Consider the following 6107-nt stretch of genomic DNA (forward strand, 5'->3'; position numbering starts at 1 on the left):
GGGGGGGGGGGGAATCTCCATAACTCTTAGGTGTCTGCCGTATGAAAAATGTCATAACTCCGAAGATCAGGATTTAGATGTGGAATATATGGCAGGCTGCAGATGGAATAATGATATGTTGGCAGGGGGGGTGGGGGGAGAATAAAACATTTTAGATGGATGTTGGAACACTGCAGAACACTGATATGAGCAGGATGAACACATCAAAAATATCTCTAGCCATATCTGTGAAATGAGTGGGAGAAGTGATTAGAAGAGACACTTTCCACTAGAGTTTTTATTTAAGCTATGAAATGATACTAGGAAGGATTTGTTTCAGTCTAGATATCTGTCTTTAGGATTAAACTCTCAGACAGGTAAAACTCCTTCTAAAAACCAGTGGGAAGTTTTCCCAGTTAAGAATCTACCTAATAGGCATTGTAGGATTTGCCTGAGGTCTGGAGAGAGGATTTGAGAATGTGACATCAGGGTTTGTGTTTCCCATGCTGCATGAGCTAATGACATTCAGTTGCCAGAACAACAAAGCAAGCCACAAAAACCCAATAAGCCCAATAAGTTTCAGTGCCTCAGGCCCTAATTCAAAGGGGCACTTTCAGCCAAGAGCACTATTCCTGACATGCATCAGAATTGTAGCCAAGCCAGAGGCAGAGCTGGGTAGGTCTGAGCCCTGAGTGGCAGCGCTGTTCAGGGCAGGGGCAGGAGCAATAGCTGTACTGCTGACCCCACTGGTGGCACCACACAGTGGCAGTGGCTTCTATTTTTGTATCCCACCCAGGTCAGAGCTCAGGGCTGGTGATGTGTTTACCATCCACCCTCTTTAGTTACACTACTCTACACCCCTATTACACTACTATTACACCTCTGACACACACAGACACACACGCACCTTCTCCCTATATCTCAGCAGTAAATTTAAGGCAAACTGAGAGCTTGGCTTTTATGTCCATATAAACTCAATCATCCCCTACTGCTGGCCTCCCAGAATTGAGAGGTAATCCTACCTTTTAACCTTCCTGCTTTGTTCCTTTCTTTAAAGAGAATGTAACTTGGGCCCATCTGACCCCTTTGAACCTGATTTTTCCAACAGTAATAAATGTCCTTAGATTAAGTAACCTTATTTCTGAGAGTATCAGTGAAATCTATGGGTGGTATGGACATCATATTTCTATTTTTTTGTAGAAGTTTTTTATAGAAACAGTCACAAGAACTGAGCTACAAGGAATTGGATGACTAGCTGGTTGAAGCTGCTAACACAACGAAGATTTCCTTGTTAAACTACCATCCCCCAGGAAAGTGAGCAAAATCACTTAAAATTTCTTTCTTGAAAAAAAGAAATTATGCAAAGAGTAGGGATTAAATCCTTGTTCCATCCAGATCAGTGGCCAAATACTTAAAGAATAAAGTGGAAACATAAATTTGCAATTGAAAGAAGTAGAAAGGTGAACACCCCAGGGTTTGATCAGACTTGTTCTACAATATTCATTCAGACTGGCACTGCACTATTACAAGGGAAAGGGACATTTACTATTATGTGCTCCACTGCTGCAAAACCAGTTGTTATTATTCTCTTTCTCCAGAACTTAATGGAAGTCTTCAAGAAAACTAAAGAAGAACAGACACCAATTACATATATGCCTTGCAATTTAAGGAGGACTTTCTGAAGAGAAACGAATATTCAAAGCCCTAATGATGGACAACTTCCTGCTAGTCACAGAAAAGTAGAAATCTATCTAGCTGTACTGCAAGGTAGAGTCACATAGAAATAAGGACATACTTGGTCATCTAACAAAATATTGTTCCCAACAAAACATTATCAAGTTTAGCTTTAGTAGTCTTAAGTGAATGTAACTGGCATCACCCCATCTGTATGGTGCATACACATGCATGAAGTTGACTTAAAATAAGGAGACTTAACTAAGTCACCTTAAGTTAAGCAAGCCATGTTGGGGCATATACATGTCCAGCTCCTTGACATGGTGGCAGCCATCTTGTGAGCCAAATCAACTTAACAAATGTAACTCAAAATAATATACCTTGGAGGTGTATTATCTTGTACTACATTTAAGTTGACTCTGCTCCACATACATGTGTACACTGACAGCTAAATTGTCTTTAAAAAGTTAAGGCAATTTAATTGTCAGAAAGTTAGTAGATGTGTCTGCACCCTATTTTACTGTCTAAAGCAACAGGATTTTTTTTTCCCTTGAGAAAACAGAACTTTTCTGGCAATTTTCCCCTCCTGCATGGAGTGGACCAATGGTTTTCAAACTAGGGTACATGGCACTTTGCCAAAAGGTATATGTTTAAATTTTAATAATGGAAACAGAATTGTTTGGTCATCAATGACTGATGAGTAAAGGCTTTGCCACCTGTTGACAATATTGAAACCCTTTCCTAGGAATGAGCATGCAGAGGTAGGAGATACAAGTAATGATGTTTTGGTGGTAAAGGGGTACATGGCCAAAAAAGTTTTGAAAAGCAGGGGGGAGACAATGGTGCAACCTCCACCAAAACAAAATTCCCTCTCTGATAATCCATGGTAACCCAACTCATCTCCTAAGCAGGGCACAGAGATATGCTGGTGATGATGTGGGGGAACATAGAGTCAAGGACAAAGCACTCTCTTTGCTACAATCCTCTGTTCATTTGACAGATTTGTACATGGACATCCAGGCAGGACATGACGTATCTTCCACTATAGGGCTATTATTTACATTTCAGAACAGTTCTGGATGCATAGTGAAAGTGGAAATCTTATCTTACTGAAACAGAAAGAGAGAAATTAGGTGGCAGAATACCCAAACTGGACATTAACTAAGCCCCCAGGGTTGTTATCCTTACTATAAATGCTGAGAGATATTCAATGATGAATAGTTAGGGCAGGGCAATGCAACTTGTGGCCTGTGAAGGAAAAACACACAGTGTACATGAGGTCAACCCATGACCTATGGGCACCTGCAGCTGCCTCTAAAACAGCTGCGTAATGGGGGAGGGTCCTGGGGGGTGGGAGCATATGGCCAGTGCTGCCTATGCAGCAGGACATGGGTATATTCTGGGAGTCTGCTTGTCACTGCCACTGCCAGCACAGTGGGAGAGAGTATTCCAGGCCCTGTTCCTGCCATATATGGATGATGTGGTACGAGGCCCCTGGCTACTAGGAAGTTGGACAGACCAGCATTAGGACTTTGACCTTATCTGGGAGACTGCACCTCTAGCAGAACTGTTCCCCAAGTGCCACAGCTGGTCATGAATCTAATACAGACCCCAAAAGAACAGCTTCTCCAAATACATTTGTGGTCCCACTGTCCAGTGACCTGTGACTTCAACAGTAGTGTCAATCTCTTGATGTCATCAGTTGAACATACTTACTAAGTGGCGTTTGGGATGGCTCTTAAGAAATGACTCCTTAAATGAAATTATATACCATGCCAATTACTAAAAGGATGATTTTTTTTCTAGATTATATTAATCAGAGAAACTGTAACCTTGAGGTTGTTCTTTGGGCTAGAGTTCTAATTGTAATGATAGCTAGAAGATTTTCTTCCTTTTACTTTTGAGCCTTTTTCTAGAAGATGCATAACATTATATGACAATCTAAGCATGAAGCAGAAGAGATAATAACTGACATTTCAGATTGACTAATACATAGTTATAAATCAGATAATTTTATATCTCTGCAGATTTATTAATCTGAAAAATCCATTTGAAGCAGTGGGTTTTTAATAATGATATCCACATTAAATTACTCTCCAAGGCTAACCTCCAGCTAAAGCTACTTTAAATCTTTTAATTTTTTTATTAGTGAGAAATCCACGGAGGGGGAAGGGGGGATCTAAGAACACCAGATCTATCATGTACTTAATTCCAGTAAGATACTTTGGTAGAGGATGCTGCTATTCCCAAGAAAAAAGGTATTCCCTTACTTTTACAAGCTCTCTTCTATGCTAAAAATATTTGATTTTGGCATGAACACATCAGACCATCATGTACAAAGTCCAGATGTAACACACTGGCTCCATTTAAGTCAACAGGAGTTCTGTAGTGGAGTCAAAGTTTCACCACAGTAGTTTAACTTTTCACGGTTTATTGCTCAGGCTTTATATACAGTCCTGAATGAGGTGTGATATATGAGCAATTCCAGCCAGTAGTAACCATGGGAGTCACTCTGACACCTCTGAGTCCAGACTACAGCATTTCTTTGTCTGCTAGGGATGGCTGCTATAGAACATACCCTTCCCACTGCATCCCACCCCACAAGCCCAGAGGTCAGGCAAAGTAACCTCTTTAGAGGAGCCTTGAGTGGGCCACAATAAGGATAAACAGGAGACGAAGCCTGCAAGCACATCGTTGTCAAAATCCAAAGCCATGAGGTCCCTGGTTGCAAATCAAAATATCTTGGATTTCAGTTACTTGTCAAACCATTTAAGTGCTTAAACTGCAAAAAGTGATCCAGAATACTTCTTCTTAGGAAGCCATAAAACAACTGTGTACCTGTGCAAAGTTATAGGCACCCAAATTTGGGCTGCTTTACATGAACAGAAGCCCCACAGATTGAGCAGGTGTTCTCTGCTGTGATTCACATACAAAGGAGAGTGGTATTTCAACCTCAGTCCTCAGAGGGACCTAATCTGGTGTGTGTACTCTGAGCATGACAAACATACACCAGCAGCCTTGATTTTGCTAAAGGCTGTAGCACCTACTGCTAATGCCACTCAGACACACATTTGGAAAACAGGAAATGTCACCTGCCTTTTATACAATTGCCTTCTGCTTAGAAGACTATGTCAGGAAGCAAAGGAGTTAGGCTCTATTTCTTCTGTAGCGTGAAGGCTTTGAAACCCACAGTTCCCATACCCCAGGAGATTTACCTAACCACCATAGGATAGACAATGTAGGGGAACCCTTCATCATAGAATCATAGAAAATTAGGGTTGGAAGGGATTAGGAGATCTAGTCCAACCCCTTGCTCAAAGCAGGACCATCCCCAACTAGATCATCCTAGCCAGGGCTTTGCCTAGCTGGGTCTCAAAAAATGTCCATGGAAAGATATTCCATATCCTCCCTGGTTAGCCAGTTCTGGTGCTTTATTACCCTCCTAGTGAGAAAGTTTTTCCTAATATCTACCTAAACTTCCCTTGCTGTAACTTGAGATTGTTGCTGCTTGTTCTGTCATTTGCCCCCACTGAGAACAGTCAAGCTCCATCCTTTTCCAAACCCCACTTCAGGAAGCTGAAGACTGCTATTAAATCATCTTTCAGTCTCCACTTCTCTAGACTAAATAATCCAAGTTCCCTCAGTTTTTCCTCATAAATCATGTTCCCCAACCCCCAAACTATTTTGTGTTGTCCTCCATTGGACTCTCTCCATTTTGTTCACATTCTTTCTGTACTGAGCACAGTACTCCAGATGCGGCCTCACCAGTGCTGAATAGAAGGAAATCATCACTTCCTTTGACCTGCTGGCAACAGTCCTACAGATGCAGCCCAGTATGCCATTAGGCTCTTTGGCAACAAGGGCACACTGCTGGCTCATATTCAGCTTATCATCCACCGTCCCCCCCAGGTCCTTTTCTGAAGAGCTACTGCCCAGCCAGTCAGCCCCCAGCCTGTACCGGTGCATGGAACTGTTCCCTCCTAAGTGCAGGAGATTGCACTTGTCCTTGTTGGACTTCATGAGATTTCTTTTGGCCCAATCCTACAATTTGTCTAAGTCACTATGAATCCTAGCCCTATCTCTAGTAGTTTGGAACTGGCCTTGCCTGTGAGGACTGAGGTGAAAAAGGCATTGAATACTTCAGCCTTTTCTGCATCCTGTCATAGTATCATAGTATCATAATAGCTAGGGTGAGAAGGGACCTAAACAGATCATCAAGTACGACCCCCTACCTTGGGCAGGAATGGATGCTGGGGTCATATGACCCCAGTCAGGTGTCTATCCAGCCTCCTCTTAAAGACCCACAAGGTAGGAGCGAGCACCATTTCCCTTGGAAGTTAGTTTCAGGTTCTAGATGCCCTAGCCATAAAGTAATGCCTCCTGATGTCTAGCCTGAACCTGCTCTTTATCAACATGTGTCCGTTATTCCTAGTTACCCCGTGTGGTGCCTGGGA

The 6107-nt window shown here is 42.2% G+C and overlaps 1 protein-coding gene and 1 long non-coding RNA gene across 2 annotated transcripts in view; both read right to left on the reverse strand.

Annotated features, from left to right (window-relative positions):
* Positions 1-6107, reverse strand: part of RIT2 (Ras like without CAAX 2) — a 360107-nt gene that overhangs the window by 66375 nt on the left and 287625 nt on the right. The window lies entirely within an intron of this gene.
* LOC109297989 overlaps positions 1-6107 on the reverse strand; it is a 20014-nt gene that overhangs the window by 6483 nt on the left and 7424 nt on the right. The window lies entirely within an intron of this gene.

Source organism: Gavialis gangeticus, unplaced genomic scaffold, assembly GCF_001723915.1.
Source record: "Gavialis gangeticus isolate Ggan-Ray unplaced genomic scaffold, GavGan_comp1, whole genome shotgun sequence".
Classification (NCBI taxonomy): domain Eukaryota; kingdom Metazoa; phylum Chordata; order Crocodylia; family Gavialidae; genus Gavialis; species Gavialis gangeticus.